Source organism: Apis florea, unplaced genomic scaffold, assembly GCF_048593485.1.
Source record: "Apis florea isolate Af1SG1 unplaced genomic scaffold, ASM4859348v1 contig_2201_pilon, whole genome shotgun sequence".
NCBI lineage: Eukaryota > Metazoa > Arthropoda > Insecta > Hymenoptera > Apidae > Apis > Apis florea.
Window position 1 is genome coordinate 860,025 of NW_028256542.1, and position 13,341 is coordinate 873,365.

The 13,341-nt window shown below is 45.0% G+C and overlaps 1 non-coding gene across 1 annotated transcript; it reads right to left on the minus strand.

Annotated features, from left to right (window-relative positions):
• Positions 1-1,500: 1,500 nt before the first annotated feature.
• TRNAS-AGA (transfer RNA serine (anticodon AGA)) lies at positions 1,501-1,582 on the minus strand. The gene has a single exon. It is a non-coding gene; the product is annotated as a tRNA-Ser (tRNA).
• Between the last annotated feature and the right edge of the window lie 11,759 nt (positions 1,583-13,341).

Sequence of the window (13,341 nt, forward strand, 5' to 3'; positions counted from 1 at the left end):
GAAGATGATGGCGGATTTTCCTTGGATTCTTTCTCTTTTCTTTCCTTCTTTCGAGGAATCCCTCTCCCTCTCTCTCTCTCTCTCTCTCTCTGTCCCTTCCTTTTAGGGGATCACCTTGGTGGTGGCGATCGTCTCTCCTTCGAAGGCCAGCCTTCGCTCGGATGATGGGACGATCGCTAATCGAGAGTATATGCTCGACAAGGATGTGATGAAACGAGTGTGCGTTTGGAGATGTTCGTTGTCTCCAACGAGATACGGATCGAGAGGGATGATCTTTTTGGATCGAAAAGGTTTAAAATTGTTAATTTTCGATCCTGTAATAATAATAACGTGATTATTATTGCACCGGTGAAGATTCTCTCGAGAGGGAAATTTCTTTTCGAGAGAAGAAATTGGGCTTATCGCGGGGCAAGCATCTCGCCGTTAATCTCGGTCAATCTCCGACGGTGGAATCCCGTCCCCGATGGTTGGATCGCGACGTACGACGGGGAGGGTAACGACGGCCATTTTATTTTCCCGTGGCGCTCTTTTCTTTTCCTTTTTTTTTTTTTTTTTTTCTCCCCCCTCCTCTCTTTCTTTTTCCTTTTTTCACGGCCACGCGCGACCCCTCGAAGCGAAGAACGGGGAGGGAAAAGGTGGCGGGGTGTGGGGGTAAGGGTGAAAGATTACGAAGGAAGCCGGGATCAAGGCGAGAGAGGCGATCGTAGGAATTTCTCCTTGACACAGATGTCGGATAAAGGAATCGTGGCGCGGCGAGGCGGCCGCCATCGAGCGAAACACGTTCGGATATCGATCTTTTTTTATCGTGGAGGGAAAGACGAGAAATATATGTGTGTATATGTGTGTGTGTGTGTGTGGACGAGAGAAGGAGATTGCACCTCGCTCCTTTCGTCAATAATACACCGTACGTATATATATTCCCCCGTTCGTTTCTCGGATCGAGAATCGATGAGCGACTTTATTTTTTCTTCTTCTTTTCCTTTTTTAAGAATTTTAAGTAGGTGAAATTTTTAGGAAAAGAAGGGAGAAGGAAGGGTGGTGGTTCTTTTCGAATAGTTTCTGAAGAAGAATCGTTTCGTTGAAGTTTTCTTTTTTCTTTTTTTTTTTTTTTTTTTTTTTGGAGGGGAAATTTATTGGATACGGGAAGAAATTAATAGGAGCGAAGAGGAACGAAACGAGTTTTTTAAGGGGAAAATTTTAGAAGAAGAACGAAGAATTTTGAAAAGGGAGGGGGAAAGAAGCGTTTCGTTGGAGCGTTTTCTTTTTTGAAAAGGGGGGAGAGAAATTTATTGGACAATTGTGGAGGAGAAACAATTCTCTTTTGAAAATTTTGGAAAGAGGGGATTACGGGTTCGAGGAAGAATTTTGGTTTGGCGTGGATTGATTTATTCGATTGATGATTTTGATGGCGAGGTTAAGGGGGGGAAAAGGGTAAAATTATTCAGTCAGGACAAGTAGCAAAAAAAAATTTGGTTTGGATGAGATATGAGACTCGAGAAACGCAGTCGGTAGGACTCGAACCTACGCTCCCAGAGGGAATCTGATTTCTAGTCAGACGCCTTAACCACTCGGCCACGACTGCTGCAAAAACACGTTTGTCCATCCAATAATTAGTGAACGTAGTAGAACATTTTCCAGATATATCGTGTTGCCGCAATTGCTTGTTATCGAATCGATAAAAATCGATCGCAACCCATCTTTCATCTCCAAATTCTCCGTATTCTTCAAAATTCATCCTCCGGTTAATAAAACGAAAAATCGATCCATCCAAATTCCTCATCTTCCTAAAATTCACCCTCCCCCAATTAATAAAACAAAAAATCGATCCGTCCAAATTCCCGATCTTCTTCCATCAGAAGATCATATTAAAAAACTGGAAAAATTCAAAAATTCGATTCCATCTCCAAAATTCACCCTCCAACTCCAATTCCCCCAATCAATAAAAAACAAAAGATCGAAAATCGATCCGTCCAAATTCCCGATCTTCTTCTATTCGGATCGCATCAGAAGAGCGAAAAATGGAAAATCGATCCGCCCAAACTCTTCTCCTTCAATCGTCGCGAAACAATCGATCCGAGCCCATCAAATCTCGCAATCGGTGAAATCATCGGCGAAAATCGGTCACGGAACGATCATCCTCCATTAGCCTGATCGCTGATGATAACGCGCTCGCGCCAGATTCTGGCCCGGCACGGTTGCGTCTTAATTAAAATTAATTGTCCCGGCCGCGTACCCTCGTAAATCATAATAACCGGGGGGTGGGGAGGGGAGGAGAGGGGGGAGGAGAAGGAGGGCAGAAAGTTATGGATGTGCCGCGACGCTGCGAACGGATCTCGATCGGCGATCGATGGTTAACCCCCCACCCCAAGCCTGCTTCGAATCCGGGACTCCTCTCGGCGGACAGTGATTGATCGGCCGCGTGGAAACCGAAGGATTTCGACTTTGCTTTCGACTACTACACCGTTTTCCTCGGCGAGGAGAACGAGCGAGACGATCTCTCTCCGTCTCTCCACCGATCTATAATCGATGTATAATCGATGATAAACAGTCGTAGATTCGTTTCTTTCTTTCTTTTTTTTTTTTTTTTTGATTCTTTCGCGTCGAGACACTTTTGTATTTTGCAGAGGAGAAAGAAGAATTGGCTTGTTTCTTTTTTTTTTTTTTTTTTTTTTTAAGTATGCGTATTAAAGCGAGAGAGCGTTGAAATATTGATGATGATTTCAACAATGAAGAAATCTTTGTTGAGTTGTCTCTGATTTAAAAGTTAACAGTCGAAATGAACAGCAGGTGGTTCGGGAATTTTTGAAAGTTTCAGTTTTAGTTTAGGATGTCCCGATGTTGATATTTGATATTTGTTTGTCGAATTAGATTTTCGAATTTGTTAAAGTGGCCAATACGGAAGTAGAACTTCGAAAGATTTACCGATCTTTCATTCTTGTGTACTTGCCTTACTTCATTCTCACAAGGACAAAGCCTGCCTCGCCTTAAGAAGGATCTCGACGAATTTTGAAAAGGAATTTCGTACAGGTCAGAAACACTACGTGGTACTACGCTCGAATGTCATTTCTCGAAACGATCAATCCTTGGGAAAGTAGCGAATTTACAACTCGTCGCGTCCTCGTAAAATGGCCGCCCTTCCTTTTCTCAAAATCGCGAAAAACGTCGTCTTCCTTTGTTTCCACGAAAACAAAGCTACGAGATGGAACAGTTATTAAATTATTATAATTCCAAATCAATCAAAGACAAAGTAAATTTATTTCAACATTTTCATCACGAAAAAATTCTTATCGAAAATCGCCACCAAGAAGATCATGTTCCAACGACGTGAAAAAAGATCGATCCGAAGTAAATTTCTCGCATATACACGCATATCTCCTTTTTTTCTCCACTGCTGATTTTCCATCGGGATCGCGATGGATCGAAAGGAAAAATGCCTCCTCTCTCGTCGAGTCGCGGGAATTATCGACGTTGTTGTTATGCAATGTATGCACGGCGTTGCGAATCGAAACGCGTTGGCCACTCCCACGAGACCTTTGGGTGGCTGGCCATGCGTCGCGGCGAAGGCAAATATTATTCGAATTCCGCGTGCACACCGCCATTAGGCCATCGTTCCCTCCTGGTTAATCTCTCGGCTTGCTAACGAAACGCACGGAGCGAAACGAGGAGGGGGGAGGACGCTTGCCCGCGTTATTAGCGCCGAATTTGGAATTAAGCGTGTGCCACCCCTTTTGTCTCGAGGAAGGAGAGGAGAGGGGAGGCATCGTCCGTGGAACAATGGCTGGGGAGGGAGAATAATTCTTTCACCGCCACGACGTCGACTTAATTCGCAGGACCGCTTTTAATTTCCATTTCCCTTCTCTCTCTCTTTCTTCTGCCCGCTCGCTCTCCTTTTTTCACGATCCATCGAGTTAATCGCTGCTCGATGGAACGATTTGGAATGTATATCGAGAAAGTGTGTGTGTGTGTGCGAGTCGCGAATCGATTCTATTATTTCTCTCTCTCTCTTTCTTTTTTTTTTTGTTAAAATGGAAAAGTTGTTTCTACTAACGATTTTGAAATTTAGAAAGAGAATTTTTCGTTAGAATATATATATATATATATATTTTTTTTTTGTTAATTCTAGTAGTGATAGATAACAATCTGTGGACGAGTGTCGAAATGGAATGGAATCTTTCAACGGATTTTATCTCGGATTTTGTCGTGTAAGACACGGTTTTCCCGGTCAATTTGGAAACGGTAATATCTTATAAACCGAGAGCTCATATATACGAAGGGGAAACACTTCCACTCCCCCTTCTCTTCCTGACCTTCATCCCAAATGCAAATAGAATAGAGACACGTAAAGGATGACCAAACCCTGCTTGCATACATGTGTATAAAAAGGAGGGATGCTGCCGGGCTTAACTAAACGAACAATTCAATTGTTTTTTTCCCCAAATTCGTGACATCGCGTCTATTCTTCGTATTCCAAATCATTCTCGCCTCGACAAAAGTCGCTCGACTTCGTCCCTTCGTGTAACGATATCGATCCGATCGATAAAGAAGAAAAATTCCTTCCCTCTCCTCCCGTCGGAGCACGTAGCAGAGGTCGTATCCTTTCTCACGCGACTCACTCACGCCGGGGATGAAACCAGAAATTAACCCCTTTCCAATCTCTGGAAGAGGAAGATGTTCAACCCCGAGAGCGAGCAGGTTACGCTCAGCAGCGTAGGAAACGGGACGGCCGCTTGACCGTTGTCCAGTTTTCTCAGCATCCCTCTCTCCCCCCCTTTTTATCCGTCCCGTGAGAATCGTAGAAAACTGGTCCAGAGTCGTCCGCGCGGGGAGGACGTGTGCGTTTCGTGGGGAAACGATGACGTTCAGTCGTGGCTCGGCTTGCCCCGCGAATCATCTCGCCCCGAAATTCATCTCGAAAACTTTCCAAAACCTTTTTCTTCCCTTTCGGCGCAACCGAGGAGTCGTGCTGTTTGGTGAGGCTCGAAGGCGCCGAAAGCGCGGCGATTACCGCCTAATCGCCGCTCTAATTGACCCACATTCGCCTCGACGTTGTCGACGTTTTTCGACGCGCCCGGTGGACGAGGAGGAGGAGGAGGAGAAGGAGGAGGAGGAGGAAGTGGTGGATCGTGGAGGAGAGGATCTGTGTTTGAGTCGAAGAACTTTGAGTCGAGGATCTGTGAAAACACGTGAAAATGAAAATCGAAGGAACGGCCAGTACGCTCGCTTTGGATCATCATCCCTTCCATGCTCTTCTCTCCTCTCGTAATTAGCCCTCCCCTCTCTCTCTCTCTCTCTCTTTCGTTATTACCGTTAATTTATTAAGCGCGTCGAGTCGAGCGCCGCGTATATCGGCTTTAAAAGCCCGCCTACTACTCCGTTTCCTTTAAGCCAATTCGTTCGACTGAAACACACTTCCCGAGTAATCCATCTTAACGTAATTAACCGGTTATACGTCGAGCAGTTAGCGGTCGACGTTCAACTCTCTCTCTCTCTCTCTCTCTGTCTTCGATTTTTTTCCTTTTTTTTTCCTTTTTACCTCGGCTCGCTTCTCACCTGTTCCTCTCACGGGTCATTGTGCCGTGGATGGCGAGGAGATTCTCGTAGGAGAATTTTCTTCTTCGGGGAGGGGGGCAGTGATTCGTTCCCGATCGAGAGAAAGAGGGCGAAAGTGGGATTTTTGGGATTCTTGTGGAAAATTTAAAAGAAGAATTATTACTGTTTGGACGATCGGATCAACGAAATACTTGGATCATCGTGTTGGACTCTCGAGCCTAGGTAGGTTCTGAATTCATTCTGATTTTCGGGATCAATCTCGTATCGATTCGTTAATCGATTTGGTTAATTAAATTTATTGGAAAATTCATTTTACGACAAAGTTTAAGGGGAAGAGATAAGGAAACTTGGGAATTTTTTTCAAAATTTAACGGGCGAGGAGAGGAAGAAGAAGAAGAAGAAGCGTCAAAAATTCGAGATTCCCTCGCGCCCGATCCGCGAAGATCAACACGATCGGATAAGTGGGTTCCGTTAGCCGGCGGAGCAAGAAAAAGAATCCTGGTTTCCTGTACAACCCCCATCCATCTCTGGCCAGGATGCTCCCATCCTACTGGTAGGAAGTCGCCAGTTACCCTTCTCTCGAAGAAGAAGAAGAAAAAGAAAAAGATATCCGCGAAAATTTCACGACCTCGTCCCTTTTCCCCTTTTCGAATTTTCACAACGGACTTTGTTCTCCTCTTCCTCTTGTTTAAACTCTTCTTATTGCGTTCTTCTCCTCCTCCTCCTCCTCTCCAGTGGAGGAGGAATTGAAATTGGCGAGGAAGATATGATACGTGTTCAAAGGCTTGAACTTTATTTTTAGAGGCAGTTGATTGGAATGAAAATTATTCCTTCGAGTTGATGGGTGCGTGTTTAATTTGCAGGGAATATACACGCTCGAGGGGAAAGAAGAGGAAAGAAGGTGCAAGAGGAGGTTCAGGGATAAGATTCGTTGCGCGGAAACACCGTTTGATACCGGAAACGAGTGGAGAAGAAGACATCGAGGGCGCAATCGTGCGGATAAACGGGGCTACCTACTACGTCGGGTGTTTCAACTTTTACGGGGTGTGCGCGTTAAGAGGAGGGAGTTGTATGGATTTTTGCGTTTTTCCCCTTCTCTTCACGCGTGCATCGTGATCGGTGAATTTTATCGGCCTTCGACGCCGTCACGCTTCCTATTAATATTTAACATTACACGATAACAATATCTTTCGTTGTTGTGTAAAATAATAATATAATATCATTACTTTTTTTCTCTTTTTTCAGGAATCGATACGAAAGTTTCGATACGAAACGAAGGGAATATTGTGTTCGAAGCGGAGGTTCAAATTGGTCGGAATGAGTTATGAACGTTATTTTTTTTTAAATTTTCAGTTTCAAGGGATTCGATTTCGAGTATCGATTGCTTGTTTCTTTGAAAGAAAAAAAGAAAATAGTTTCTTCCTCTCTCTCTCTCTCTCTCTCTCTCCCGACTTTCGAAATCCGCCCGAAAAACCATCATCCCCTTCGCGAAACTGGTTATTACGTAACCCCAAGAACGTCAAAGCAAATTGGCTGGTGACGTTCGTGTCGAAACGTATTCCGAAAAAATTCTAAAGCGGGTAAATATCACCTTGGTATTTTTCGAAAGAATTCGAAGGGAAAAATATATTCCGCCTTTCTCGAAAGAGAGAAAAAAGTTTTTCGTTTCGGGGGGGAAAGTAAAATTCGAACGTCTTTAAATTTGTAGAGAAGGGGAAAGAAAAAAAGTATCAAGAAGAGAAGATAATTCGATACATTTTACGGATACGTAAAGGTACGTTTCGAAAATATACACGCCTGTTTCAAATTTTATTCGCTGGCTAAAAGCTGCCGCTACTGTTACTACTACCACCACTACTCCTCCTCTCTGTCAGCACTGCACCGATGAAAATTTCCCTTCCAACTTTTGATAAAAGCCACTTCCGCTTTACCCTTTGTCAAATCGTTCCTTTCAAAAATCCTCCAAGATCGATTTCACGATTGACGAAGGGGTGGTAGTAGAAGGGGGATGGAATCCGCATAAAAATTGACGCTCCTTCTTCCTTTTCTTTTTCTTCCTCCCTTTCCTAAATTTCGAAAATTCGTCAAATCGCCCTAAACCTCCCTCCCTTCCCCCTCCCCTCCTCTCTCCTCTCTCCTCTCTCCTCCCCCTCCCCCCCCCCCACCTCTTCGTTTCGTTATTAGCAAGATGTTCCACCGGTAAAGCTTTCCCGCGTGACCAACTTTAGAATTCCAGGTACGTTCATTCTCACCACGAGGAAGAAAGACGAAGACGAAGAAGAAGAAGAAGACGAAGAAGAAGAAGAAGAAGAAGAAGACTCGAGTCCGCTCTCAAAACTCGTTAAAAGTGTCGCTTTTGCCCGAAATCGTCGAACGATCGTTCCTCGTCGTCTCTATTTCAGGTGAGCGAACTCGATCATCCCCCCCCCCCCCTCCCCAGTCTTCCCCCCTTCCGATCCACCTATCTATACAAATACCCGAATAGATAAAAATTTTCACCGAATATACTCGGTTTCAGCCGCGTGAGAGGAGAAGAAGAAGGAGGGGGAGGGGAGGAGAGGGCAAGGAGGTTCCGATCCGATTGGACGCGGGCCAGGGCGTAAGTGTACACGCGGCCGTGATTGCGCGAGGAGAATGTAATTAGTGACGGGACGTTGGCGGCGATCCCTACCCGCGGCTGGGCTGCGCGATATCCGGGACAAACTCGGCGGGAATCCCGGGACGTGGCTGTTTGCGGAACGTTTCCGTGCGATTATAATCCAAGGCGAGGAATGGGATGGAATCTCGCCACCGCGAGACTTTCTTACGCTGCGTTGAAAAGCCGCGGTTTTATCTTCGATTATTTCGTATTTTCGTCGCGTGGAAATGTCGAGGATCGAGGGACCGTCGTTGGTTTACGGATTCGACTTTTCAATTCGTATATGTGTTCAGTATATGGTTAGTTTATACGGTTATATATATACGAGGGATCGGAATTTTGTTGGTTTTTTTGGGGTATAATTTAGGGGAACGTATAGAGATTATACGTACGTGGAATTTTTAATTGGAACGTATTTCGTTGGATATATATAGATTTTAATGCAATTTGGAATACGTAAGATGAAGATTGAAATTTTGTTGGCTAGCTTTTAATATGATTTAAGATATATTATTGGTTAGAGGAAATAAAAGTGAAATAAGTGAAGAAAGTGGAATTGATTGTTGTTGTTGTAGAGTTAGGTTTTAATCTAGGTATTTTCGTGAGTCGATGCAAATAATTTTAAAATGTGTAACGAAAGTAATTTCAAGGATTGGATTGATGATTGGTCGTCGTCGAAACGACGACACCTGGTGAAACCTCGATTAATAATGGCGCTTGCTCTCGTGGGCCTCGATCAACGGTCTTGTTTATCTCATCAACGACGCGCAACGACACTTGCAATAAAAAAAAGAAGTAAAAAAGAAAGAACTGTTTCGGATGATAAAATCTCCGAAAACTCTTTTTTCTCTCGCGAGAAGATCGCGATCGATCGAGTTTAATATATTAAAAACTCGACGCGCGATATACTCTTCGGTGCTCGGCGTGTTAAAAATCTAACCGTCGACAAGCAAAGGGTTGATCTACCCTCGAAAATGTAAAACAGCAGAAGGAGTAAAAGTAAAGTTGGACGATTTATCGATCGGTTCCATTAAACGTAGTCGCTAACCGAGTCGCTCTTGTTTTTCGACAGCCGAGGCGGACCATTATTCTTCCGGAGGAGTAGTTCTGGAGATCGGCCGGGCGAGGGGATTTTGCGACTTGGGAAACATTTCCGAGGAAAGAAAGAGCAACATCTGTTTAACGGGGTAAGCGAGTTTCCCGTTTTTATTATTCTTTCCCTACGATAAAGAAGCGTGCTCGATTATTATTATTATTATTATTATTATTCCAATTTATTTTTTTTTTATCGTCGACGCGACACGATTTTTGAAATTTTTTCAATAATATACAAAAGAAATAATCGTCCATTTCGATGATATTTCGTTGGCGAGAGACCAAAGGAAAACGTGAATCTTTTTTTTTTTTTTTTTTTTTTTTTTTTTTGAAAAAAAGTCAGCAGAGGCGAAAGAAAGAAGAAAAGAAATTTGTTTCCACCCTGTTTCCAGTCCTCCGGATAATTTCGCTTAACGTTCGTCACCCGACAATAGGGCCTACCCTAAACAAAATGTATTAGGATCCTTAAAAGCTCTCTCAGGTAACTACCTCCCTCCCCAGGGAGGGAGGGAGCACATTGCACGTGCTTAGCGGATTTTCTTTGTTGTGACGGTGATACGCAAGGTGGCCAAGAAGGCGCAAGGTGTCGAAGGGTGTCGTCCTATTCCCTTGTTTAGATCGTTAAACGATGACAGGGGACGGGACGTAATTAGCCTCGTCCCAACCTTCCACGACTAATCCTGAGAACGTAGTGCTCGTCGAAAAATCAAGCTCGTACGAAAAAGATTACCCGATTAAAAAATTGCCTTGGCAGCAAGATGACAAGCTCGCCACCCTTGAATCGAATACATCGGATCTCGAATAATCGGTTATTTCCCATCGTCTCTCGCGGGGCGATCGAGGGGCCAAGTGTCGCCCCGAGAATTAATCCCAAAAAACGTTGTCGCCGCGCGTCAAAGCCTCCCTGATTGGTGGGCTCGATGGCGGCCTCCGGTTGATTGGTATCATTGTCGAGGGAGGAGGGGTTTTTAGGGAGATTTTATGCAGCGGCCCGTGTGCTGCACCACCGTCTCCCAACTTGAATACCGAATCAGCCCATCTCCCTCTCCCTCTCTCTTTCGAGAGAGAGAGAAACGGAGAGGAGAGAGCGAGAGAGAGGCCCGAGCAGGGATCGAAGAAGGTTGGACGAGGATGGAGGGGAAGGAGAGGCGGAGGGTTGTACCGGTTTCGTAGGCCCCGGTAACAGTGGAACGAAACCCTCTTTCTTCCCCATCCCTATCCGGCATTTTAATAATCCGGGCCGGCTCCCTTCGGGGAGAGCAGCCCGGACAAGGATGCAGCGCAGCTGGACTCCTTTTTGCCTCGTGCCCGGTGTTAAGGGGCTACCGCCCTCCCACTGCGTGTTCATCTCGCGTACCCTCTCTTCGTCCCCCGCACACTGAACAGCCTCGATTCCCGGGGCCCGTACACGCAAGGGTGTCGATGGATGGTGGAACACACCTTTCGAGGTGTGCAGCTTTTCGCAAAAACCCCTTTCCTTGGCCCCGTTTTACTGCTTTCACTCTTCTCCTCTCGTCTCTCTTTCTTTTCCTTTCTCAGGGAAATCGGTGGGTTCGAGTTGGAGGGGAATTCATGAGGTCGATACAACGAGTGGTATCAAAATCAGTTTCCCTTTCTCGGGAAAACGGTTGCGTTTTCGTCGCGTGCGGGTCTGTCGATGTTACAGAAAAAAATATGTGTGGAAATATTCTTGCGTTCTACCCTTTTCCAGCTACGTTCCCGTCTCGATTCTGAAGACGAGAACTTTCCCTTTTGGGCGTAAATCGGCCCGCTTTCGTGTCGAGCTATCGTAGCATTCGTTTTTCGGACAACGTTTGAAACGATTGTTTCGCTCTTGTCGAGGACGAAGAAAAAGGAAATATACGTGGAAAAATTTCCGCGTTGTTCTTCCCTTTCTCGCGGAAACAAGTATTCGTTTTTCTATATACGCGCGAGCAAAGCGTGTCTTTCATTGTGTCACAGCCTTACGTCTTCTTCTCGAGAATAATCGAATCTCTCTGTTTCTCGTTTCGGAGACTCGTCGAGAGATTTTCCTCTCGAGGAGAGAGAGAGAGAGAGAGAGAGAAAAGAAAGAGCAAAAGAGCGTGCAAAAATTTCGGTCGACGTTTCATTTATTGGGATCAGAAGGAAACGAAGTTGCGTTAGACGGAGGAGGTGAGAGCGAGGTGATGGTGTCCTTAGCCACACGACCGTGTTACACACTTGGTCTTACTTCGTCCAATGCTCGTGTCCTAATTAGATGTCGTACAAGGATAGAGATAGAGATAGATAGAGATTACGTGATGCGACAGTGTCCATACACGGGGCTCGTCTTTATACTCCGCTCCAAAAAAGATGGACCGAGTTGTTTGTTTTTTTCAAAAAAAAGTACAAGCCACAAGTTCAAATTTCCTTGGTGCGTTTCGACGAGGGAGAATAATTTCCCCCTCCGACATCGACCGAAATTCTACTTTCACAAGTCCCAACTATATATATATATATATATATATATATATATACCAACAGAAAAAAAAAAAAAGAACGTAGATCTCTAATTAACAGTTTTAATTAGCTCGAGAAGGAAGATGGGAGAGGGAGATTATTGTGAGATTGCCAATACACATCGTCGCAAATATACTTATCAACGTGCCATAACGTGTTAATCGTGACTCAAAACGAGATGCACGAATTTCCAAGAGTCCCAAAGTCGATGCTTTGAGCGCGAACCTCGCGTGATGCGGGTCCACCTTCTCTCTCTCTCTCTCTCTCTCTCTCTCTGTGGACGACTCTCCTGTATTTCGCCATGTCGAGTGCCTTTGTGCTCAGGTATTCTCCTCTCCCGTCCCTCCGTGTCCGTCTCTCCCTCCCTCTCTCTCTCTCTCTCTCTCCTCTCTTTCATCGTTTTCCTACCCGTCCTCCACGATGTCGCCTCCATCCCTACCTCTAGCCAGCCTTCTTTCTTTACCCGGATTACGGACGAGCCCACGGGTTCTTCTCTCCGCTTCCACGCTTCGTTTTCTCGTTTCTCGAACTCTCTATCTCGTTCAAAGTCACCCTCAAAGTCTGTCGTTCCCAGTGACGACAGGGCGGAGGGGGGGAGGGAGGAAGAGGGGGCGGCGGGAGGGGGAGATAGAAGGAGAGGGAGAGAGAGAGAGAGAGGGAGAGAGAGAGAGGCGGATCGAGATTAAGGCAACTTCGCAGACTCGGCGACTGCGCTCATCGCCCCCCTCTCTCTCTCTCTCTCTCCCTCTTCCTTCCTCTCTCCCTGCCTCTCTCTCGCTCTTTCCTTCGCCCGTGTGCGATAGGAATAGAGCTTTGTTGGAATAGCCGAGACCGACTTGTCCCCGATCGGAAGCGGACAGGCTTCCGCGCGCGGTGACCGATCTCCTCCGCTTCCTGTCACCAAAGGCTAACTCCTCGAATCGGGCAACAGCCTTTGCTTGTCCTCCGCTTATCCCTTGGGACGATCTTCGCGGGTGGAGATCGACGAGGCACGAGGTTCTTTCTCTTCCCTCGCTCCCTCGTCGAAGAATCGCGTAATTTGTACACGCGTATGCTGTACGTACGATGAAACGTGCAAGAGTTTGGGTCGACCATTGAAAAAAAGTTGAAAAAATGTTTGTTGAAACAATGCTTAGAAGGAAGGCTTTTTTTTTTTTTTTTTTTTTTCGTTTTACTCCGCGTCGTTGTAATCCGCTTTTTCCCGTTTATTAATTAATTGATTAATCGCGATCATCACGTTGAGATCACGATTGGAAATTATCGAAGTGTTTGAACGAATTAAATTTTGCCCATCGTTGATGATCGAATTGTGATTGATTTCGAAACAATAGGTAGTGGTTCTTGTTCTTTAATAGATCTATCGAGTCTACTCGAAATCGAATAAATTGCGAAAGTGTGAAAGTGGAAGTGAAAATATTTTTCGCGTACGCGTCACTCTTTCGAAAATAAGACGTGGCACGATATTATTCGATTAAACTTCCAATTTTTATTTTGAGAACGCTTTTTTCTATTTTCATTGTACTATATAAATAGATAGATGTGTAGTACAATCTATATTTATTATTTATTATCTTATA